This window comes from Gossypium arboreum, unplaced genomic scaffold (genome assembly GCF_025698485.1).
Source record: "Gossypium arboreum isolate Shixiya-1 unplaced genomic scaffold, ASM2569848v2 Contig00169, whole genome shotgun sequence".
Taxonomy (NCBI): Eukaryota; Viridiplantae; Streptophyta; class Magnoliopsida; order Malvales; family Malvaceae; genus Gossypium; species Gossypium arboreum.
Window position 1 is genome coordinate 214,673 of NW_026440298.1, and position 25,548 is coordinate 240,220.

Below are 25,548 nucleotides of genomic sequence, written 5' to 3' on the forward strand. Positions count from 1 at the left end.
AATTGGTCGGTACTTTAAGAGGATTTGTCTCGTTAACCCCTCGTGTCCGACACCGGCGATGGTCTCGGGTTCGGGGTGTTACAGCACAAGTGCAATAAGGGGTAGCTTTTATATAAATAGATTGCGCAAGAGTTGACGAGTTAGATTATACCAGGACTAATGCACTAGATCCCATCAAAACTCCGCAGTTAAGTGTGCTTGGGCGAGAGCAGTAGTAGGATGGGTGATCTCTTGGGAAGTCCTCGTGTTGCACCCCTCCCATTTTATATTTCATGTAATCTTTTTTGTTTTTTAAACATAGTTTAACTAATTACTTATTTGTGTTTTACGAAAAAAATCGCTTGAAACATTATTTGGTCAAATTTGAATTCAAATTTGAGGCGCAAGTGCGATAAGGGGTAGCCTTTACATAAATAGATTGCGCAAAAGTTGACGTGTGCAATGATACCAGCACTAATGCACCGGATCCCATTAGAACTCTACAGTTAAGCGTGCTTAGGCAAGAGTAGTACTGGGATGGGTGATCTCTTGGGAATTCCTCGTGTTGCACCCCTCCTATTTTATATTTCATGTAATTTATTTTTAAGCATCGTTTAACTAATTTGTTATTTGCGTTTTACGAAATAAATGACTTGAAATGTTATTTGGTTGAATTTGATTTCAAATTCGAGGCGCAAGTGCAATAAGGGGTAGCCTTTATATAAATATAATGCGCAAGAGCTGACAGGTGCGGTCATACAAGCACGAATGCACTCGATCCCATCAGAACTCCGTAGTTAAGCGTGCTTGGGCTAGAGTTGTACTAAGATGGGTGACCTCTTGGGAAGTCCTCATGTTGCACCCCTCCTATTTTATATTTCATGTAATTTATTTTTAAACATAGTTTAAGTAATTATTTATTTGCGTTTTATGAAATAAATTACTTGAAACGTTATTTAGTCGAATTTGAATTCAAATTCGAGGCACAAGTGCGATAAGGGGTAGCCTTTATATAAATAGAATGCGCAAGAGTTGGCGGGTGCGATCATACCAGTACTAATGTACCGGATCCCATCAGAACTCCGCAATTAAGCGTGCTTGGGCTAGAGTTGTACTCGAATGGGTGACCTCTTGGGAAGTCCTCGGGTTGCACCCCTCCTATTCTATATTTCATGTAATTTTTTTAAACATCGTTTAACTAATTAGTTATTTGCGTTTTACGAAATAAATCACTTCAAACGTTATTTGGTTAAATTTGAATTCAAATATGAGGCGCAAGTGTGATAAGGGGTAGCCTTTATATGAATAGAGTGCGCGGGAGTTGACTGGTTAGATTATACCAGCACTAATGCACCGAATACCATCAAAACTCCGCAGTTAAGCGTGCTTGGGCTAGAGTAGTACTAGGATGGGTGACCTTTTGGTAAGTCCTCGAGTTGCACCACTCCTATTTTATATTTCATATAATTTTTTTAAACATCATTTAACTAAGTAGTTATATGCGTTTTACTAAAGAAATCACATGAATCGTTATTTTGGTCGAATTTGCTTTCAAATTTGAGGCGCAAGTGCGATAAGGGGAAGTCTTTATATAAATAGATTGCTCAAGAGTTGAAGGTTGCGATCATACCAGCACTAATATACCAGATCCCTTCAGAACTTCATAGTAAATCATGTTGGGGTGAGAGTAGTACTAGGATGGGTAACTCCTTGGGAAGTCCTCGTGTTGCACCCCTTCCATTTTATATTTCATATACAATTTTTTTAAACATTGTTTAACTAATTAGTTATTTGCGTTTTATGAAATAAATCACTTGAAATGTTATTTGGTAGAATTTGAATTCAAATTCGAGGCGCAAGTGCGATAAGGGGTAGCCTTTATATAAATAGATTGCGCAAGGGTTGAGGTGTGCGATCATACCAACAATAATGCATTGGATCCCATCAGAACTCTGCAATTAATAGTGCTCGAGCGAGAGTAGTGCTAGGATGGGTGACCTCCTGGGAAGTCCTCATGTTGCACCCGTCCCATTTTGTAACACCCTGAATTTGGGCCTAGAAGTTTTGGGCCTTGAGCATAGGAGCGGTTGAAGGTAGCTTATAATATTTTGCTGTGCATGTAAATTTCGTTAATGAAGGTTTGTTTTAGTGGTTAAGTGTGCTGAGAAGTGTTGGAGAAGTCCTGGGTTCAAACCTAGACTTTAGCAAAAATTTTGGTTTAAGGTGAATCAAACCCTAGGTGTAGTAGGTAGGCCTTAAGAATATTGTTGGAGAAATTGTGCCACAAAAAGCCTTGTGGTCTAGTGGCAAAGTAGCGCCACATAAGAGGCAGGAAGGTGGCATCATAGAGTTGGCAAGAAGGTCCAGGGTTCGAAACTCATAGCAATCAAAGAGCATTTATTTTTCTAACAAGGGGTAGCAAGAGTTGGTGTTGAATTTAAACTCTGATGATGGAGGGATCCCACATCGGGAAGCTAACATAAGAGTGGATACGAAGCTGGCTTTAAATAGAGAGAACCATGAGGAGAGTAAAGGTACCTTTCTTGGCTGATCCCTTTCGCTTTATGGCGTGATCGTTTGGGTTGGGCGTCAACTAAGAGTGCTCGGAGCGCGGATTAACTCTAGTCTCCTATCAGGTGTGTATTTCTCGCTACTCTAGCTATAGGATGGCTACTTCGGGCCGCGATGGGCCGAAAGGGGCCATGTGGGCCCAATGGGCCTACAGGCCCAATTGGATAAGTTGTTTGATTGTGTAGTAAATATTGGACTAGGCTAGGTGAATCTCATATCTGTGGCTAGATTTGGGCTAAAAGGGCCACACGAGTGTGTGGGCCTATTTGGGCCGAGAATGGGCTTTAGGCCCATTCGTATTGTTATCCCTTTTTAGAATACTTTAGTTTACCAAATTATTAAAATACCCTCGACTTGTAAAATTACCAAAGTACCTCCGATTTGCAGAATTACTGTTTTACCCTCGATTTACAAAATTATCGAAATACCCCTGTAGGGTAGAATTACCAAAATACCCTTGTAGGGTAGAATTACCGAAATACCCTTGTAGGGTAGAAATACCGAAATACCCCTGTAAGGTAGAATTATCGAGATACCCTTGTAGGGTAAAATTACCATTTTGCCCCTAGGGTGTTAAATGATTGTTTTGCCCTTGTGTGGCAAGTGACTGACTTGGACTGTATGGTTGACGGATTTGATTGTGAATATATGTTGGTGATATGAATTACTTGACTGTGATTGTTTGATTCAAATATGGGCATGACATTCTGCATACATGACATGTTGCATGGGTTGGGATTTTGTGCGGAGGAAGATCTGATTTGTTAGGATCGCATGGTTGCTTGACGACTGTGGATCCACTGAAGGATTAGAAGTCGTATATTCGTACTGATTTGATAAGGTCATACAGGTCCCTCAAGACGACTATGGACCGATCGATGGTTGAGTACCGTTCATATTTACCCGAGGCTGTGTGCCGACTATGTTACCGTCGCTGATGGCTATGTGCCTAACATGATACAACTACCAATGGCTTAAATCCAATTATTCTGATTATGGCTTTGCGCCAACCTACATTTGGATCTGTGCCAACCTGATTATGGCTATGTGCCAAACGTATTTGCCTAAGGCTATGTGCCAATATATGGTTATTGACGACTCTGTGTCGATCACATTTACCTAAGGCTGTGTGCCGGTTATGTTACTCTAGTTGATGGCTATGTGCCTAACATAATGCAGTTATCGATGGCTTTGTACCATGTATTCTGTTAAGTGGCTTTGCCACATTATCTGTTTCTGGCGGCTATGCCATAAATATTTGTTCTGGTGGCTCTACCACAATATCTATATTTGGTGATTCTATCACAATATCTGTTCTGGCAGCCATGCTGCAAATTCTGTGGTGTGTAACGGATGGGTGGGTCGAGTTGTCTCCCCACATGGTGTAAGGTTGGTACGGGGGTGTATACGGCTGGATTGGGTTGGGATTGCATTCACATTCGATTCGATTCGATTTCGACATCGATTCGATTACATCATCTAATTCGATTCATCACCGATTTCGATTCGATTCTCATTTTGATTCTAGTTCTAATAATGTTTCTTATTCGTAATGGGCTAAGGTCCATCTGCATCGCTCGTTATAATGGGCTAAGGCCCAATTGATTGAAACTGTAAGTAGGGTGGGACCGGACTTTTAATTCTTTTATATGACCGATCGTTCCTTTTATATAGTAGGGATTTCACATCGAGTTTTCATAAACTCACCCCGCTTATTAACCTTCGGTAATTTCCACCTTAGACGGATCGGAGCTGCGAGGGGCTCGGAGAAAGCCACACACTGCTTATGTTACGCTTTGATTATTACTTTTAAATGTTTTTATGTGGGTTGTAGTAAAGCCGTTGTAATTTTCTAGATTTCAAATTTGGAATTTTATTTATTGTTCTTATAATTGCTAGTATTAGAACACGATTTTCCAAAGCAACTACTATTGTTCAAAACATCACGTATCCGCAATTGTTTTTGAATTAAGCTTTCGCAACTGCCAAGTTTTTTACAAAGTTGTTAAGAATGTTATTCAGCTGAGGTTTTCTAACAAGGTTTAAAAAGGGTATAAGTTTTTAATTACTAAGAATGGTTTTTAATGGAAACATGGTTTTCGAAAAACACTTCAATGTGACACGTCAGATTCGAGCCAAACTTCCAGGCAGGGTTTGGGCTGTTACATATTTTATATTTCATATAATTTTTTTTGAACATCGTTTAACTAATTCGTTATTTTCGTTTTAGGAATTAAATCACTTTAAATTTTATTTGGTCGAATTTGCATTCAAATTCGAGGCACAAGTGTGATAAGGAGTAGCCTTTTTATGAATAGATTGACAAGATTTGACAGGTGCGATCTTACTAGCACTAATGCACCGGATCCCATCAGAATTCCACACTTAAGCATGCTTGGGCGATAGTAGTAGTAGGATGGGTGACCTCCTCGGAACTCCTCGTGTTGCACCCTTTCCATTTTATATTTCATATAATTTTTTTTAAACATAATTTAACTAATTAGTCATTTGCATTTTTTTGAAATAAATCACTTGAAATGTTATCTGGTCGAATTTGTATTCAAATTCAAGGCGCAAGTGCGATAAGGGGTAGCCTTTATATAAGTAAATTGCGCAAGAGTTGACGGGTGTGATCATTCCAGCACTATTGCATTGGATCCCATCAGAACTCCGCAGTTGGGCGTGCTTGGGCAGAGTAGTACTAGGATGGCTAACCTCCTGGGAAGTCGTCATGTTGCACCTCTCCCATTTTATATTTCAAAAAAATTCTTTTTTAAACATCGTTTAACTAATTCGTTATTTGTGTTTTGTAAAATAAATAACTTGAAATGTTATTTTGTCGAATTTTCATTCAAATTCGAGGCGTAAGTGCGATAGATTGTGCTAGAGTTGACGGGTACGATCATACTAGCACTAATGCAATGGATCCCATCAAAATTCCATAGTTAAGTGTGCTTGGCAAGAGTAGTACTAGAATGGGTGACCTCTTGGGAAGTCCTCATGTTGCACCCCTTTCATTTTATATTTCATATATTTTCTTTTTTTTAATCATCATTTAACTAATTAGTTCTTTGTGTTCTACGAAATAAGTCACTTGAAATGTTATTTGGTCAATTTTTTATTCGAATTTGAGGTACAAGTGCGATAACGGGTAGCCTTTATATAAATAGATTGCACAAGAGTTGACGAGCGCGATCATAGTAGAACTAATGCACCGAATCCCATCTGAACTCCGCAGTTGAGCCTGCTTGGGCGAGAGTAGTACTAGGATGGGTGACCTCCAGGGAATTCCTCGTGTTCTACCCCTCCCATTTTATATTTCATATAATTTCTTTTTGTAAACATTCTTTAACTAATTATTTATTTGGGTTTTGTGAAATAAATCACTTGAAACATTTTTTGGTCGAATTTGCATTCAAATTCGAGGTGCAACTGCGATAAAGGGTAGCCTTTATATAAATAGATTGCGCAAGAGTTGACAGGTGCGATCATACCTGCACTAATGCGCTGGATCCCATCAGAATTTCGCAGTGAGGCGTGCTTGGGCGAGAGTAGTACAAGGATAGGTGACCTACTTGGAAGTGCTCGTGTTGCACCCATCCCATTTTATTTCATATAATTTTTTGTTAAACATCGTTTAACTAATTAATTATTTTTGTTTTGCAAAATAAATCATTTGAAACTTTATTTGGTCGAATTTGCATTCAAATTCATGGCGCAAGTGCGATAAGGGTAGCCTTTATATAAATATATTGCTCAAGAGTTGACGGGTGCAATCATACAAGCACTAATGCACCGGATCCTATCAGAGCTCTACAGCTAACCGTGCTTGGGCGAAAGTAGTACTAGGATGGCTGTCCTCCTGGGAAGTCCTCATGTTGCACCCATCCCATTTTTTTTCATATAATTTTTTGTTAAACATCGTTTATATTAGAAATAAGTGACTCGAATCCTTATTTAAATAAAATACAGTGGTAAAATAAAATAAAAATAAAATCCTTATAGAACTACACTTCTTTTAGTTTATTTTAGAATAAGGTTTTTTAAACCTTATTAAAAACCATCTATCTGATATTGATTAGAATAAGATGTTTCAATCTTACTAAACTTGTATTAGAATATGGTTTTACAAGGCTATAAATAGAGATAGTCTACTCCTCTTGTAATTTTTCGAATTCAACATAGTGAATTTTCTTCTCCTCTACCGTGGTTTTTTCCCAAAAGTGTTTCCACGTAAAATCTGTGTGTTCTTTATTTTTATTTCTCTTTTCTTTGTGATATATTGTCATAACTAATGTTCTATCTTTTACAAATTGGTATCCGAGCTTCGGGTTGTTCATCTCGATCGCGGTAATGGCATCTTTAAAGTATGAAATTCCGCTGTTGGATCAAAACAACAGATTTGCGTTGTGGCAGATAAAGATGCAGGCAGTTCTTGCATAGATGGACTTAGAGGAAGCCCTGCTAGGGGTAGATAAGATGCCTTCAACATTGACGGAGGAAGAGAAGAAGCGCAAGGATCGAAAGGCATTAACACAATTACATCTGCATTTGTTTAATGAAATTTTACAAGATGTGTTGAAGGAGAGGAAGGTCGCTGGATTATGGAAGAGGCTGGAACAAATATGTATGTCAAAAACTCTAACCAGCAAGCTGCATATGAAGTAGTGCCTTTATGCTCGTCGTTTAGAGGAGGGTGCATTTGTGCATGAACACTTAACATTGTTTAAAGAAATTCTTTCAAACTTGTAGGACATAGAGTGTGACAACCCGAATTAGGGCCTAATCGGAATAGTGGTTTCGTGACCACAAATCCGAGATAGAAATAATTGTTTTATAATTATTTTGGGATTTATGATATGATTGCATGATTGTGTGAAAATTCCGTGATGAAATTCTATGCCTAAAGTGCTTAAATTGAAAGTAGGGACTAAATCGAATAAGTTGCAAAATTTGCATCCCGAAGTTTTAGTATGAAATTGTTTTGGAATATTAATTAGGAGGTCTTAAATAGCAATTTGACCAATTTTAAGTTCATGGACAAAATTAGGACATGGAAGGAATTTTGAAAGTTTAGTAAGGAGGGCATTTTCGTCATTTGGATATTAAATGAAATAAAATGGGAAAAATAACACAAAATTGGTCATCATCCTCCTTAGTTGCTGCCAAATTCTCCTCTCTCCATAGCTAGGGTTTCTTCAATTTTCAAGCTCCATAGTAAGTGATTCCAAGCCCGCTTTTAATGTTCTTTACGTTTTGGAATCTGGAAGCTCGATTAAGCTTATGCTAGTAATAATTTAACCTAGGGTTCATATTTGGAAAAATACCCATAGGTGAAATTTGTGTATTTTGATGTTTTATGATAGAATATGAGGTTTTAAATTATGTTAAATAACTTGTGCTACTCGGTTTTAAGTGAAAACGAGTAAAAGCAAGCATAATCGGTAAAAATACCTATTGTTCATAACTATATGATAAAGTGAGAATTTGATGTGGTTGTAGAAGAGAAAATGTTCAGCATATCATAAAACATAAGAATAAGGGCTGAAATTAATTCCCGAGCCTAGGGGCAAAAATGTAATTTTGTAAAAGTTAGGGGCAAAATGTAATTTTTCCATGATGTGATTTTGGATTGAAATAAATAGTATGAGTATTAAATGAGCTAAATGTGTTATTATAGATCAAGAAAGACGGAATTGATCTCGAGCGGGAAAGGAAAAAGTTTTGGATTAAATTGCAAAATTTCCACATTTTGCACCAAGGTAAGTTTGTATGTAAATATTACAATAATTTCATGTACATTCTTATATTTCAGCCTATTATATGTATATACTAGCTGATGTTGAAGTATAAATCGACTATTGGAAGAATGGAAATAAATAATAGAGAGAGAGATCCGGTTGAACATTGGAAAAATCGAATAAAATAGATGGAGCGTAGCTAGGTCACATGTATGATGCCGAGTGCACATCATGTGTACAAGAAAGCTACGAGACACCTGTAGTAGCTAGGTCACATGTGTGATACGAGATGTATCCCATGTAGACAAGAGAGCTACGTGAAAGATAAATGTAGCTAGGTGCATGCGTGATTCCAAGTGAAGGACACCATGTAGACAAGAGAGCTACGTGAAAGATAAATGTAGCTGGGTGCATGCGTGATTCCAAGTGACGGACACCATGTAGACAAGAGAGCTACGAGACAAATCGGCTAGGTCGCATGAGTGGTACTAAGTGTTCACCATGTGTACAAGAGAGCCGAACTAAACGAAGTATGATGGTGGGGCTATGTGCTGAAACCATTAAATATCGAGGATTGATCCGAATTGTTCAACGGGATGGTTTTGTGGTGACATTGTGGTTTGGACCTATACTTATAGTGAATGAAATATGGTGAAAATGATTTGTGGTATATACAAATATAAGATAAAATGAGGTTAGCATAAAAAAATTTGTGAAAGAGTGAAATTAGCATTAAAACTGTTTTTAGATGGTAGCAGTGACGTGATTTTGAAAAATCACCAAAAATAGGAGGAATATAATTAGAGGTTGAATGAGATGTGAAATTAAAGTTTAATGAGTCTACTTTCATATAAAAGAAACAGAGCAAGCAAAGGAATTCTATATTTTGAGATATTTACAATTGTATGTGACTTGCTCAGGATGAATACGTGATCCCCTGTTCCAACTTTGAAAAATCATTAAAAATTGTACAAAGCAAATTAAGAAATATAGTTTACATGTCTAAATTCCTTATTGAGACTATTTTTAAATGAAACAGACTTCAGGGTTGTTTGAATTGTGTACTGAGAGAAATTCAATTTGTAGTGAACAGAGGTCAGATCAGTCGAGCTGTGTAACAGGGGAAACTTTAACTAATAAACTGTACTAATCGGCTGAACCAAAAATTATAGAAAAAAATTAGCAAAAAGTTTTATGAGTCTAGATTCAGGGAAATTTTATGGATTTGAATTTCGAGTTTGGTAACTCGAGTTATGATTTATTTAGTGAATATGACGCAGCAGAGACAGCTTAATCAAAGTGGAATGAATAGTGAAGTTAAAGTAGATGTACTTGAATTGTTGTGTAAACATGTTAGATTTTTTTATTAGTATTTACATACTTACTTACTAAGCTATAAGCTTACTTTGTTTCTCTCTTTTGTCTTATAGTGTTCTCCGCTTGCTCGGGAGTTAAGGATCGTGAAGATCTATCCGCACTATCCTACTTTAGGGTATTTGAACTAAACGTTTTGAATTATGGCATGTATAGTAGGCTTAATTATTTTGTTACGTGTCATATTTGTCTAGGTTTAAAATATTAGTTCTGATGACTCGACCAGCAAATTTGTACAAGCCATTAAAGTTGGCTAATATTGTTCAAGACATATTTATATTTCGATTATGTTTAATGGTAGGTATTATGTTCGTAATACCTTGTATCCTATTAAATGACAGTAGCAGGTAAGGCGTTACATTTAGTGGTATCGAGCTATGGTTTAGTCGGTTCTCGGACTAATAAAGTGTGTGTAAAAGTCTAGCTATACATGCCATAAAAATATTGTGATAGTGTGGTGACTCTGATTATTCTAAACTGTGTTTTGTTTTAATATAGTAATGGATCTGAAGGAACTGCGGTGATGATCTTTAGTAATGCGCCGGCTCCGCACAAGGGACCGCTACTGTGGAAAGTAGACACTGAGACATTGAGACAAGGAGATGAGGCTCGGGATGCCTTTCTCCAAATGATGAACAATTGGTATCTTGAATTTATTCGAGCAAATCCAAATGCTCAACCTCCTCCACCCCTCCTATACCTCGGACGATTCTGTAGCTTCTCAAGGTATAGATTTGGTAAGAATGAACAAGCCTCCGGTTGACAAGATTCGAAAACAAGGGCTGAAGAGTTTAGAGCAAAGATCGATGATGATCCCGAGAAAGCGGAATTCGGCTTGAAAATTCTACCCGTGTATTTGATGAGCTCTCATGTACACCGAGGAATGCTTAAAGTGTCTTTGTATCACTTTTGAGAGATTGACTTACCACCGGTGGAAGACTTTGGTTGCAGTGGTGCCAAAAGAAAAAGTTACTTGGGATTTCTTCCGGAAGAATTTAGAAAGAAATACATAAGTCACGATTCATTGATCAAAACGGAAGGAGTTCCTTGAATTGAAGTAGGGAAAATGTCGTAGCAGTATGAACGCGAATTTGTAAGACTCAGCAAGTATGCCTGAGAATGTGTGTCCACCGAGGCCATTATGTGTAGAAGATTTGAAGATGGGCTGAATGAGGACATTAAAGTGCTTGTAGGAATTTTGGAGTTGAAAGAATTTGTAGTATTGGTTGATCGAGCTCTTAAAGTCAAGAATTGAACAAAGAAAGAAGAAAAGTCGCTATTGAGGCCCGTGATGTCGAAAAAGACAGATAAGCAAGCCATTTCAATCTCAACCAAAGAGGTCCAAAGAGACAAACCCTCGAATGACAGTTTCAATTGGGGATTCACAGAGATCGTGGTAGAGCATATTCGGGTCTAAAGCTCAAGCTACTTGGTGGCAAGTGTGGGTAATGTGCGACCTAGAAAGCCCGAGTGTCGACAATGTGGCGAGCAACATTATGGTGAGTGTTGGGGGACCGAAGCGAGCTTGTTTCAGTCTGTTCTCGCGAGCATTTTATTAGAGATTGTCCGGAGAAAGTTAAAGAAGAAAGATTTGAGTGCTAGATGAGAATACCACCGCTAGTAGAGGTAAACCACCGAGAAATCTGGAGGTGGGACTAGTAGTAAACTGTGATGAAAGATTTAACGGCAAGATCGAAGCTAGAGCACTGCTAGAGCTTATGCTATACGTGTGCGAGAAGATGCATCATCTCCGATGTTATTCTTGGTACATTTTCTTTCTATGATACTATTGTTATTGCATTGATTGATCCCGGTCCACTCATTCCTATATTTGCATGAATTTAGTATCCAATAAAAGTTGCTGTTGAATTTACTGAGTTTACGATTAAAGTGTCGAACCCCTTAGGCCAATATGTGCTAGTTGACAAGGTTTGCAAGAATTGCCCATTAATGATTCAAGGTCACTGTTTTCCGGCCAACTTGATGTTGTTACCATTTGGTGAGTTTGACGTTATCTTGGGAATGGACTAGTTAACATTGTATGATGCTAAGGTAGATTGTAAACAAAAGACACTAGAATTGAAATGTGAAAATGGAGAAGTTCTGTGGGTTGAAACAGATGAATCAAATAAATTGCCTATGGTGATTTCGCACATGTCTGCACAGAAATACATGAGAAAAGGGTGTGAAGCTTATCTGGCTTATGTAATGAATATTGAGTTGCCCCAACTGAAATTTGAATCAGTGCCGATAGTCTGTGAGTTTCCAGATGTATTTCCAGAGGAATTGCCTGGGTTGCCTCCGAATAGAGAGATAGATTTTGCTATTGATTTGTTGCCGGGCACTGCACCGATCTCGATTGCTCCATATAGAATGGCTCATGAATTAAAAGAATTGAAAGCTCGATTGCAGGAGTTAATGACAAGGATTTGTGAGACCGAGTTTCTCTCCCCGGGTGCTCTGTATTATTCAGAAGAAGAAGGATGGTTCAATGAGACTTTGCATTGATTACCGTCAGCTTAATAAGGTGACTATAAAGAACAAGTACCCATTGCCGAGGATTGATGATTTATTCGATCAGTTAAAGGGGGCCACAGTGTTTTCAAAGATTGATTTGAGGTCTGGTTACTACCAGCTGAGAGTTAAGGAGTCGATGTGTGAAAGCGCCTTTAGGACAAGGTATGGACATTATGAGTTTCTTGTGATGCCTTTCGCTTAACAAATGCTCCAGCTATATTTATGGACTTAATGAATCGGATCTTAGGCCATATTTGGATAAGTTTGTAGTAGTGTTTATAGATGACATTTTAATTTATTCTCGAGATGAGTCTGAACATGCCGAACACTTGAGAACTATATTGCAAATCTTGAGAGAAAAGAAACTGTTTGCCAAGTTTAGTAAAAGTGAGTTCTGGCTTCGTGAAGTCGGATTTTGGGGCATATAGTCTCGGTGATGGTATTGGTGGATCCAAGTAAGATTTCTGCGATCGTCGATTGAAACCGCCAAGAATGTATCCGAGGCTAGAAGCTTTTAGGCTTAGCCGGGTATTATAGACGTTTTGTTGAAGGATTTTCGATGATTGCCTCTCCTATGACTAAGTTGTTGCAAAAGAATGTTAAATTTGAATGGACTGATAAATGTCAACAAAGTTTTGAAAAATTGAAAGCACGATTGACTGAAGCACCAATTTTAGTACAGCCCGAGTTAGGAAAGGAGTTCGTAATTTATAGTGATGCATCATTGACAGGCCTTGGATGTGTGTTGATGCAAGAGGGTAAAGTGGTAGCTTATGCTTGAGACAGTTAAAACCGCATGAGAAGAACTATCCTACACATGATTTGAACGGCATTGTTGTTTTTGCCTTGAAGATTTGGCGACATTATTTGTATGCGGTGAAAATGCGAATTTTTACCGATCACAAAAGTTTGAAGTACTTGATGAATCAAAAGGATCTGAATCATGACAGCGAAGATGGCTTGAATTATTAAAGGATTATGATCTAGTGATTGATTATCATCCGGAAAAGCAAATGTAGTTCTTGACGCCTTGAGCGAAAATTTCTTTTTACTTTGAGAGCCATGAACACGGGTTAGCATTGTCGATGATGGGTCAATCTTAGCGAAATGAGAGCTAAACCGTTATTTCTCCGATTAATTTGTGATGCTTAAAAGAATGATAGTGAGTTGCGGATCAAGAGAACTCAATGCGAATCGAGTTACGACTCGATTTTCGAGTTGGACCGGATGATTGTTTGATGTTTCGAGACAGGATATGTGTGCGAAAAATGATAAATTGATTCGAAAATATTACATGAGGCGCACAATGGCTGTTTATCAGTTCATCTGGTAGCACAAAATGTATAATGATTTAAAGAAGTCGTATTGGTGGCGGTATGAAAAGGACATTTCGAATTTGTAACCAAGTGTTTGATCATCAACAAGTAAAAGTTGAACATCAAGTGCCTTCAGATTACTTCAACCAAGAATGGTGCTCGAGTGGAAATGGGACAAGATTACCATGGATTTTGTAACCGGTTTGCCTTTAACTCCTAAAAAGAAGGATGCTATTTGGGTAGTGGTTGATAGATTAACAAAGTCAGCCCACTTTATACCAAAGACGCGTCGATTACTCACTTGATAAATTAGCGAATTATATGTTGCTGAAATTGTGAAGTTGCACGGAGTACCTATGTCTATAATATCAGATAGAGATCCAAGATTTACCTCGAGATTTTGGAAAAAGTTACAAGAAGCTTTGGGTACAAAATTGAACTTTAGTACCGCATTTCATCCACAAACAGATGGTCAAGCGAAAGAGTAATCCGGTACTCGAAGATATGCTTAGATCTTTGTGTTTTAGAATTTGGAGGTAGTTGGGAGAAATATCTATCTTTGATTGAGTTTGCCTACAATAACAGCTTATCAATCAAGTATACAAATGGCACCGTCTGAAGCCTTGTATGGTCGTAAGTGTCGGACTCCTTTATATTGGACCGAGCTTAGTGAGAAAGCAGATTCATGGAGTTGATCTAGTTAAAGAAACCAAGAGAAAATAAAAGTAATTCGGGATTGCTTGAAAGTCGCTTCAGATCGACAAAAGTCATATGCTGATTTAAAAGAAAAGAGATTGAATTTCGGTGGGTGATAAAATGTTCTTGAAGGTGTCACCATGGAAAAAGATTCGAGATTTAGTCGAAAAGGCAAGTTGAGTCCGCGTTTTATTGGGCGTCTGAGATTCTTGAGAGAATTGGACCGATGGCATATCGGTTGGCCTTACGGCAGCAGAGTTAGAAAGAATTCATAACGTGTTTCATGTATCAATGTTGCGACGTTATCGTTCGATCCTTCACATGTGATTTCTCCAACGAAATTGAGATTCGATCGGATATGACCTATGAGGAAGGACCAATAAAGATTTTGGCTCGAGAGGTTAAACAATTAAGAAATAAAAGTATAGCTTTAGTGAAAGTATTGTGGCACAGACATGGGATAGAAGAGGCTACGTGGGAACTGAAGAAGCTATGAGGAAACAGTACCCAAACCTCTTTCTGGTAAGATTTTTGGGACGAAAATCTCAAAAGGGGGAGAATTGTGACAACCCGAATTAGGGCCTAATCGGAATAGTGGTTTCGTGACCACAAATCCGAGATAGAAATAATTGTTTTATAATTATTTTGGGATTTATGATATGATTGCATGATTGTGTGAAAATTCGTGATGAAATTCTATGCCTAAAGTGCTTAAATTGAAAGTAGGGACTAAATCGAATAAGTTGCAAAATTTGCATCCCGAAGTTTTAGTATGAAATTGTTTTGGAATATTAATTAGGAGGTCTTAAATAGCAATTTGACCAATTTTAAGTTCATGGACAAAATTAGGACATGGAAGGAATTTTGAAAGTTTAGTAAGGAGGGCATTTTCGTCATTTGGATATTAAATGAAATAAAATGGGAAAAATAACACAAAATTGGTCATCATCCTCCTTAGTTGCTGCCAAATTCTCCCTCTCTCCATAGCTAGGGTTTCTTCAATTTTCAAGCTCCATAGTAAGTGATTCCAAGCCCCGTTTTTAATGTTCTTTACGTTTTGGAATCCGGAAGCTCGATTAAGCTTATGCTAGTAATAATTTAACCTAGGGTTCATATTTGGAAAAATACCCATAGGTGAAATTTGTGTATTTTGATGTTTTATGATAGAATATGAGGTTTTAAATTATGTTAAATAACTTGTGCTACTCGGTTTTAAGTGAAAACGAGTAAAAGCAGCATAATCGGTAAAAATACCTATTGTTCATAACTATATGATAAAGTGAGAATTTGATGTGGTTGTAGAAGAGAAAATGTTCAGCATATCATAAAACATAAGAATAAGGGCTGAAATTAATTCCGAGCCTAGGGGCAAAATGTAATTTTGTAAAGTTAGGGGCAAAATGTAATTTTTCCATGATGTGATTTTTGGATTGAAATAAATAGTATGAGTATTAAATGAGCTAAATGTGTTATTATAGATCAAGAAAGACGGAATTGATCTCGAAGCAGGGAAAGGAAAAAGTTTTGGATTAAATTGCAAAATTTCCACATTTTGCACCAAGGTAAGTTTGTATGTAAATATTACAATAATTTCATGTACATTCTTATATTTCAGCCTATTATATGTATATACTAGCTGATGTTGAAGTATAAATCGACTATTGGAAGAATGGAAATAAATAATAGAGAGAGATCCGGTTGAACATTGGAAAAATCGAATAAAATAGATGGAGCGTAGCTAGGTCACATGTATGATGCCGAGTGCACATCATGTGTACAAGAAAGCTACGAGACACCCAGTAGTAGCTAGGTCACATGTGTGATACGAGATGTATCCCATGTAGACAAGAGAGCTACGTGAAAGATAAATGTAGCTAGGTCGCATGCGTGATTCCAAGTGAAGGACACCATGTAGACAAGAGAGCTACGTGAAAGATAAATGTAGCTGGGTGCATGCGTGATTCCAAGTGACGGACACCATGTAGACAAGAGAGCTACGAGACAAATCGGCTAGGTCGCATGAGTGGTACTAAGTGTTCACCATGTGTACAAGAGAGCTGAACTAAACGAAGTATGATGGTGGGGCTATGTGCTGAAACCATTAAATATCGAGGATTGATCCGAATTGTTCAACGGGATGGTTTTGTGGTGACATTGTGGTTTGGACCTATACTTATGGTGAATGAAATATGGTGAAAATGATTTGTGGTATATACAAATATAAGATAAAATGAGGTTAGCATAAAAAAATTTGTGAAAGAGTGAAATTAGCATTAAAACTGTTTTTAGATGGTAGCAGTGACGTGATTTTGAAAATCACCAAAATAGGAGGAATATAATTAGAGGTTGAATGAGATGTGAAATTAAAGTTTAATGAGTCTACTTTCATATAAAAGAAACAGAGCAAGCAAAGGAATTCTATATTTTGAGATATTTACAATTGTATGTGACTTGCTCAGGATGAATACGTGATCCCCTGTTCCAACTTTGAAAAATCATTAAAAATTGTACAAAGCAAATTAAGAAATATAGTTTACATGTCTAAATTCCTTATTGAGACTATTTTTAAATGAAACAGACTTCAGGGTTGTTTGAATTGTGTACTGAGAGAAATTCAATTTGTAGTGAACAGAGGTCAGATCAGTCGAGCTGTGTAACAGGGAAACTTTAACTAATAAACTGTACTAATCGGCTGAACCAAAAATTATAGAAAAAATTATCAAAAAGTTTTATGAGTCTAGATTCAGGAAATTTTACGGATTTGAATTTCGAGTTTGGTAACTCGAGTTATGATTTATTTAGTGAATATGACGCAGCAGAGACAGCTTAATCAAAGTGGAATGAATAGTGAAGTTAAAGTAGATGTACTTGAATTGTTGTGTAAACATGTTAGATTTTTTTATTAGTATTTACATACTTACTTACTAAGCTATAAGCTTACTTTGTTTCTCTCTTTTGTCTTATAGTGTTCTCCGGCTTGCTCAGGAGTTAAGGATCGTGAAGATCTATCCGCACTATCCTACTTTAGGGTATTTGAACTAAACGTTTTGAATTATGGCATGTATAGTAGGCTTAATTATTTTGTTACGTGTCATATTTGTCTAGGTTTAAAATATTAGTTACAGTACTCGACCAGCAAATTTGTACAAGCCATTAAAGTTGGCTAATATTGTTCAAGACATATTTATATTTCGATTATGTTTAATGGTAGGTATTATGTTCTGGTAATACCTTGTATCCTGTTCCGGCGACGGTAACGGGTAAGGGGTGTTACATAGAGGTTCAGTATGATAAGCAAGATCTAGGGTTGATTCTACTTTGCTCGTTGCCCCCGTCTTATTCAACCTTTAGGGACATGATTTTATATGGCTACGAGTCTCTCACAGTTGATGAGGTTTATGATTCTTTGACGTTGTATGATAAGATGAAGCATCTTGTGGTTAAAATTGACTCTTAGGGTGAGGGTTTCATTGTTCATGGGAGACAAGATCGGAATGTTGATGATGATTGTGGAAGAACACAGGAACGAAATCCTTGAGGTAAATCTAAGGGTAGATTGAATTCTTCAAACAGAGGTAAAACTTGCAACTTCTGTAAGAAGAAAGGACACATTAAATATGAGTGCTATAAGCTACATAATAAGATCAAAAGGGAGGCTGCGAATCAAAAGGGAAAACAATTGAAAAATTCTAGTGAAGCTGATGTTGTAGAAGACTACAGCAATGGTGAACTTCTTGTCGCTTCTGTCAACAATTCTAAAGTGAGTGATAAGTGGATCCTTGATTCGGGTTGCACCTTCCACATGAGTCCTAATCAGGATTGTTTTACAACTTACGAAACAATGTCTGAAGGTGTTGTTTTGATGGGAAATAATGCTTCGTGTAAAATTACAGGTGTTGGAACAATTAAAGTTAAGATGTTTGATAGAGTTGTCAGAACACTTAGTAACGTGAGACATGTCCAGAGTTGAAGAGAAATTTAATTTCGTTGAGTACTCTTGATTAAAAAGGATACAAATACACAATTGAAAGTGGGGTTTTGAAGATTTCCAAAGATTCCCTTGTTGTGATGAAAGGGCCGAGAAAGATGCCAAGTTATATGTTTTGTAGGGTTCTACTGTTACTGGTGATGCAGCTATCGCTTCCTCTTCCTTGTTAGATGATGATATTACTAAACTTTGGCATATGCATCTAGGGCATATAAATGAGAATAGCATGGCAGAATTAAGCAAAAGAGGACTTCTTAATGGGAAAGGAATTTGCAAACTAAAGTTCTGTGAGGACCACATTTTTGGGAAGCAAAAGAGAGTTCGATTCACCAGAGGAATCCATAACACGAAGGGAATGTTGGAGTGTATTCATTCTAATCTTTGGAGGCCATCTAGAATGTAACAACTTGATTTAGACCTTAATCGAAATGGTGGTTTTGAGACCATGAATTTGAGTCAAAATAATATTTAAATATTATTTCTCGTATTTATTACATGTGAATTTGCATGTGTGAAAGTTTCGTATGAAAATTTGATTGTTTGTGTGCTTAATTTAATAAAAGGACTTAATCGCGTAAATTGAAAACCTGATAGTTTAAAGCATAAGGGTTGAAGTGTTAGTGGCTCTTTAATATGAAGCCCTTATAATGCAATTAGCCATAATTAAATGAGTTGGGCGGTTGTAGACAACCAATATAATGATTTTATATTATTTAGTAAAGGTTAAAATAGTAAAAGATGAAATAATATATGTTATAATATAACATAAATAATAAAATGATGTTTATATATGCATGTTTTGACCGAAACTAAAGCTTGGTGATATTCAGCCATTTCTTAAGCTTGATTCAAGGTTAGTTTGGTTTCGGTTTTTTATAATTTTTACGTTTTTGAGATCGTTGCTTCGAATACTATCCGACCCATGCTAGAATTTCTGATTTTGATGAATGTTTTGAGTTGTGCCATTGATGAATATTTTTGTTTTGTGATGTTGATGATGAAATATTAAAGATCTGTTTTAGATTAACATGTTTTGTATTGGAATTTTTGATGAATTTGAGTAATTAGGGCTAAATTGCAAAAATAATAAATTGAGGGACTAAAATGTGAAATAAATGAAATATATGGATTAGTATGAGTATAAGGAATATTCGGCCTAACTATGTTGTTGTGAGATTGTGCATATTTTGTGTTTTATGCAATATGGACTAAATTGTGAAAAATGTGAAATACCAGGGGTAAAAGTGTAATTTGCCCATTTGTGTGTTTTTGGATGAATTTGGTTGAATATTTAATTTAATAAATTTAATTTATATTAATTTAGATCAAGAAAAGAGAAAATCGGATTTAGATCGGGGGAAAAGTAAAGTTGTCGACTAGTCGATCCGTACCAGTTTTTCATTGTCCGAGGTAAGTCTTTAAGCAATTAAATATCGTCAATTTTGAATGTAACATAGTTAAATATGCTGATTTAGAATTCATGGAATTAAGGTATAGTTAGCCGAATGTGATAAAGCATAGAGATAATGTATTTGAGTTTAACTCGATTGAATTATACCATTTGGAAGACAGTATAAATTATGTGGAATATCTGAAATGTTCGATATATGAACTGTTTATGAGACAGCTTTATAATAATGATATTCGGGCTTTGAGCCTAGTAAGCCTTGTGCTGGTGAATTTAATCGGGCTTTATGCCTAGCAGGCTTAATGCCGGTGTATAAAAATTAGACTTTGAGTCTAGCAGGCCTTGTGCCGATGTGTAATTCAGGCTTATGCGTAGCAGGCTTTATGCCGGTGATTTACCATAAGTTTATGCCTAAAAGACTTCATGCTGGTGTGGTATTTAAGTAAGCAAATTGAGTTAAATGGCCAGGTATGAATTAACCTGTTCCCTATGTGAGATAAGGTAAGTAAGTACTTAAAATATTTATGTTAAATCATGTATAATAGTAATGAAAAATATATGTGAGTTTAGTATGTGCATTCGACCTTGTAACTAAATAAATTGTATATTAATGAAATGATTATTCACTAGGTGTACAAGTGTGACCATGTATATTGGGCCATATAGGTAATGTACATATGTGATGTTATACAAAATCTTGTGTATTCGACCAAATAACTGATGTTTGTATATGAAGTTAATTCTAGTTTTTGTGAGTTTGTGTAAATGAATGGAAGTATACTTGAATGTGTAACGGTATTTGACTTTGAAAGTTGAATGAAAATTTGTAAAATTTTAACCTTATAAGTATTCGTCCAAAGTGATTGTTATGTTAAACATGTGTTGTTATGGAATGTATAAGTTGAGATTAAGTATGACATTGATATAGTAAATTGGTTCAGTTTAAATTTTAAGAAGTTGACTATATTTTTAAGTTATATTTGCTTATGACTTACTAAGCTAAGTTAGCTTACTCTGTGTGTATTTGTATACTCTGTTTTATAGATTTTGAAGCAAGTTACGAGCTCGGGGATTGTCAACAAAGTTCATCACACTATCTACAGCTTCGGTATTTAAATAATCAAATTCGAATTATGGCATGTATAGGTTGGAATGTGTTTAGAAACAATGAACTTTGGTTTTGTACAAAAGCCATGCGAATATGGCTTATTCCTACGATAAATTCGTTTATGGTTGATTATGTTTGAATTCAATTTTGGTTATCGTGTTAAGTGCTATGATGAAATGATATTTGTGATAGGTAAATTATGACTTAGAAATGGAAGATAATATATAATTGAAGTTGATTAATGGCTAAAACTTGTATGAAAGAACCGATCATAAGTAAAATGGTTGGTTTGGGATGTGTTTTATATTAAGACAAGGTGTATGCGAAATTTGCTTATTATGCTTGGACTTGGTTTGATATTTTCTTAGATATAATGTTTAATAAGTTTAGTCTTGGCAATTTGGTGGTGGAAATTTTGGATGTGAATGCAATTTTAAGTAATAAGATTCGGCCATGCAAAGTATTAAGAAAATAAAATGTTTCATGATGATTTTAGTTAATTGTTTTGGTATGAATTCCAATCTTAAACGTGGCTTTGAATTTAGAGGAAGTGCATGTTATCTATATTCATATCTATACCTTAATAGCATGTTCGGTCATGTTAAGTTGCATATGCGATTGTTAGTTAAGTTAAGTAATAAGATTTAATCAGTTTTATCATATGCATGTGTTAAAGTTATTAATTGTGTCTGAAAATGTTTATGATATAATAATGTAATGAACTTAAGATCAGTGTAACATATTGAAATTTTAGTATGATAGTTGTTTACTAAACTGTATGTATGATTTTTTGTAAAGCTTACTTGAGTATGCTTAGTTAAACTTACTTATACATGAATATATTCGAATGGGTGTTTTAGATTATTATTTCATTAACGATTTTGTTAAATTGTATTATGTTCTATGTTTAAATCTATAATTTATATTTTGTTTTAATATATGCTGAATTATGGTTTAAACATATTTTTAGTATGAACTGTGATATGATCGGTAATGTCTCGTAGCCTATCCGGCGACGAAAACGGCTAGGGTGTTACACAGAGTACCGTCGAGAGGTGGAGCTAATTATATGCTAACTTTTATTGATGATTTTTCCTGAAAAGTTTGAGCGTTCTTCTTGAAGCAGAAAAGTGATGTGTTTTCTACATTTAAGCCTTGGAAAACTATGATTGAAAAATAGACGGGAAAACAAATAAAATACCTCTGCACAGATAATGGCTTAGAGTTTTATTTTGATGAGTTTGATAAACTGTGCAAGTCAGAAGGGATTGTGAGACACTTGACAGTTCATCATACTCCATAGCAAAACGGCGCTACAGAATGAATGAACAGAACGATTATGGAGAAGGTTTGATGTATGTTGTCAAATGCCAACTTACCAAAGTCGTTTTGGGCCGAAGCAGCCTCTACTGCATTGTATTTGATCAATCGATCTCCATCCGTTTCCATTGAGAAAAAAGACTCCACAAGAGGTATGGTCTGGTAATCCTGCTAACTATTTTGATTTAAAGATCTTTGGGTGTCTTGCATATGCTCATATTGATAATGGAAAATTAGAACCAAGGTCCATTAAATACGTTTTTCTTGGTTATAAAGCTAGTGTAAAAGGGTATAAGTTATGTTGTCTTGAAAATAGAAAAGTTATGATTAGTAGAGATGTTGTTTTTGATGAAACTGCTATACTACCTAACTTATCTCTTAAAGACTCTTCCAATAAAGAAAATCAAAAGTAGGTAGAACATCAGATTAATCCAGTATCTACAATAGAGTCGACCCCTGAAGCCAGTATAAAAATTCAAAATAGAGTTGTTTCTTCACCACAATACTCTATTCCCAAAAACAGAACTAGAAGAGAAATTAAACCTAAAAAAAGTATGTCGAGGCTGATCTATGCTTTAAATGTAGCCGAAGATATAGATGCAAACCAAGAGCCATCTAATTATTCTTAGGTGATTAGCTGTGAAGGCTCAGAAAAGTGGATGTTTGCTATTCAAGAGGAGATGGAATAACTCCATAAATCGAACATGGGATCTTGTGAAGCTTCCTAAAGGTAAAAAGGTCGTTCTTTATAAATGAGTGTTTAAAAAGAAAGAAGAGACTCTCGAAGTTGAAGGACCCAACTATAAAGCAAGGCTTGATGTAAAGGGTTACAGTCAAATTCCAGGAGTGGACTTTACAGATGTGTTCTCCCAAGTTGTGAAGCATAGTTCAATTCGAGCTTTTCTTGGTATTGTGGCTATGCATGATTTGGAGCTTGAGCAGTTAGATGTAACAACTGCATTTTTGCATGGAGAACTTGAGGAGGATATTTACATGCAACAGCTAGAGGGCTTTACAATCTCAGAAAAAGAGGACTATGTTTGCTTGCTGAAAAATTCCCTTTCCGGTTTGAAAAAGTCACCAAGCTAGTGGTCCAAGAGGTTTGATTCCTTTATAACTTCTCATAATTTCAAAAGAAGTAGCTTTGACAGTTGTGTTTACTTTAAGAAAAACAGTGATGGTTCTTTTGTGTATCTACTCCTTTATGTTGATGACATGTTGATAGTAGCGAAAGATAAAGAAGAGATAAGAAAGGTCAAAGCCTAACTAAGTGAAGAATTTGAGATGAAATATTTGGAACCAGCAAAGAAGATACTTGGTATGGAGATTCTTAGAGATAGAAAAAAAACTAAATTGTACCTAAATTAGAAGGTTTGCAGGTTTAATATGCAGAGTGTTAAGCCTATTAGTACTTCTTTAGCAGCCCATTGCATACTTTCATCGACTTTATCTCCACAATTAGATGATGAGATTGAGTAAATGTCACATGTTCCATACTCTAGTACAGTGGGATCTCTCATGTATGCTATGGTTTGTTCACATCTAGATTTATCATATGCAGTCACTGCAGTTAGCAAATACATGGTGAATCCTAGTAAAGAACATTGGAAAGTAGTTGAGTGGATTTTAATATACTTACGAGGTACTATTGATGTTTGCTTACAGTTTGGAAGAACAAGATATGGAGTCATTGGATATGTTGATGCTAATTTTGCTGGAGACCTTAATAGAAGAAGATCTCTTATAGGTTATGTTTATACAATTGGAGGTCATGTAATTAGTTGGAAAGCCACTTTGCAAACTATAGTCGCTTTGTCTACCACTGAAGCTAAGTACACGGTGATTTCTGAGGCTTGTAAAAAAGCTATTTGGTTGAAGGGACTCTTTAGTGAACTCAATGAAGACCTTCAAATTAGCATAGTATTTTGTGATAGTCAGAGTTCTATCTTCCTTACAAAAGATCAAATGTTTCATGAGAGAACAAAACACATTGATGTTTGATATCATTTTGTTCGTGTATTATTGCTCGTGGTGATATTGTTATGAGCAAAAATATAACTCATGAAAATCCTGCAGATATGATGACTAAGTCACTTCCTATAACCAAGTTTAAGCATTGCTTAGACCTGTTTGGTGTTCATTGTTGAAGTTAAACACTAAGTGTAACACCCCTAACCCATATCCGTCGTCAAAACAGAGTTTTGGAGCATTACCAAAACTTTCAGAACAATTTTCAAATAATTTATGTAAATTACTATTCATTAACCGAGATCATTCAAAACGTCCCTTGATTGGACCCTCGAGGCCCAATACGAGCATCAAAATTGAGTCAGGACATAATCGAGAGCTCTACAAATTTTTCACAAAATTTTAAAAATTTTCCAAGGGTGCAGGGCTCACAAGCCCATGTGGTCCAAGGGACACGCCTGTGTGACCCTAGGACACGCTCGTGCTGTAGGTCGTGTTCGAATCCGTGTAACTCTCTAACTTGTGCACATGGCCATGCCACACGCCCATGTACTAGGCCGTGTGGTTAATTAATTCCATTCGGAATTAGGTGTAGGTTTCACACTGCCAAGACACATGCCCGTGTTCTAGGCCGTGTAGCACACATGGCTAAGACACACACCCATGTCTCTGGCCATGTGCTCAATTCTGAGCATTTTGTTTCTCAAAATTAAGGTGTATGGGACACAAGGGCTAACGACACGCCCGTGTACCAGATCGTGTGTCACACACGGTCTAGACGCATGCCAGTGTGTCTGACCGTATTGACAAAATAAAGTAATTTCCTAGCCTTATTTGTCACCCAAATTTACCATTTCATGCACTAAAACATACCAAACACATTCCAACCAATTTAAGTATTCAAATTAAATAAATTCCATCATTCATCATGGCATACCATTATATGCATACATGCTTACAATATTTCCTTGGTTCAATCCATATATTATACATAATTTGATCAACTACTTAACATATATTTAGCTACCATAACATGATATTACAAGTATATCAAAACAACCATTACTAGTCATTCCAATGGCTAGATTACAAGCATCATTATCAAGCCACTAATGGTCAAGTTGTCCTATACATGCTATTATATCAAAATGATTTTACTAAGTATACCCAAAATAAGCTAGATGATAATGTAACAATGCTCCAATGATCTAACCTTCGCGAGTTTCCAAGCACTATAAAACAAGGGAAAATAAAATGGAGTAAGCATTACATGATTAGTAAGTTCGTATAACAGAAACTAAACTTATCAGTCCTGTTTATTAAATCTAAGCATACAATATCATCCATTAGCAAAATTGCCTGAACAAATGCATTCAATCAAACATGTTAGTCACAAAAATCTTCATATCAATCAAGTAAACATAGATGAGCTCATCATGCAATATTCTTTCAAGTCATTATCATTTCATCTCATAATTGTCATGCCATGTCAAGAGTCTTATCTCCGTTGAATCATTGAAATTCCAATGGATGATCAAGTAGTACACTCGAGGTGTATGGTT

General features: G+C 36.1%; 2 non-coding genes and 11 pseudogenes across 2 annotated transcripts; all 13 read left to right on the forward strand.

Annotated features, from left to right (window-relative positions):
- The first annotated feature begins 137 nt into the window (after positions 1 to 137).
- LOC128288107 (5S ribosomal RNA) lies at positions 138 to 256 on the forward strand (annotated as a pseudogene).
- Positions 257 to 434: 178 nt separating this feature from the next.
- On the forward strand, positions 435 to 553 carry LOC128287878 (5S ribosomal RNA). Its single transcript, XR_008278580.1, has one exon. It is a non-coding gene; the product is annotated as a 5S ribosomal RNA (ribosomal RNA).
- Positions 554 to 725: 172 nt separating this feature from the next.
- LOC128287980 (5S ribosomal RNA) lies at positions 726 to 844 on the forward strand (annotated as a pseudogene).
- Positions 845 to 1,016: 172 nt separating this feature from the next.
- Positions 1,017 to 1,135, forward strand: LOC128287811 (5S ribosomal RNA). The gene has a single exon (XR_008278513.1). It is a non-coding gene; the product is annotated as a 5S ribosomal RNA (ribosomal RNA).
- Positions 1,136 to 1,305: 170 nt separating this feature from the next.
- On the forward strand, positions 1,306 to 1,424 carry LOC128288121 (5S ribosomal RNA; annotated as a pseudogene).
- Positions 1,425 to 1,595: 171 nt separating this feature from the next.
- LOC128288115 (5S ribosomal RNA) lies at positions 1,596 to 1,714 on the forward strand (annotated as a pseudogene).
- Positions 1,715 to 1,886: 172 nt separating this feature from the next.
- Positions 1,887 to 2,005, forward strand: LOC128288147 (5S ribosomal RNA; annotated as a pseudogene).
- A 2,879-nt stretch (positions 2,006 to 4,884) lies between these two features.
- On the forward strand, positions 4,885 to 5,003 carry LOC128288069 (5S ribosomal RNA; annotated as a pseudogene).
- A 172-nt stretch (positions 5,004 to 5,175) lies between these two features.
- Positions 5,176 to 5,293, forward strand: LOC128288177 (5S ribosomal RNA; annotated as a pseudogene).
- Positions 5,294 to 5,444: 151 nt separating this feature from the next.
- LOC128288128 (5S ribosomal RNA) lies at positions 5,445 to 5,562 on the forward strand (annotated as a pseudogene).
- Positions 5,563 to 5,737: 175 nt separating this feature from the next.
- LOC128288169 (5S ribosomal RNA) lies at positions 5,738 to 5,856 on the forward strand (annotated as a pseudogene).
- Positions 5,857 to 6,030: 174 nt separating this feature from the next.
- Positions 6,031 to 6,149, forward strand: LOC128288074 (5S ribosomal RNA; annotated as a pseudogene).
- Positions 6,150 to 6,318: 169 nt separating this feature from the next.
- LOC128288093 (5S ribosomal RNA) lies at positions 6,319 to 6,437 on the forward strand (annotated as a pseudogene).
- The last annotated feature ends 19,111 nt before the right edge of the window (positions 6,438 to 25,548 follow it).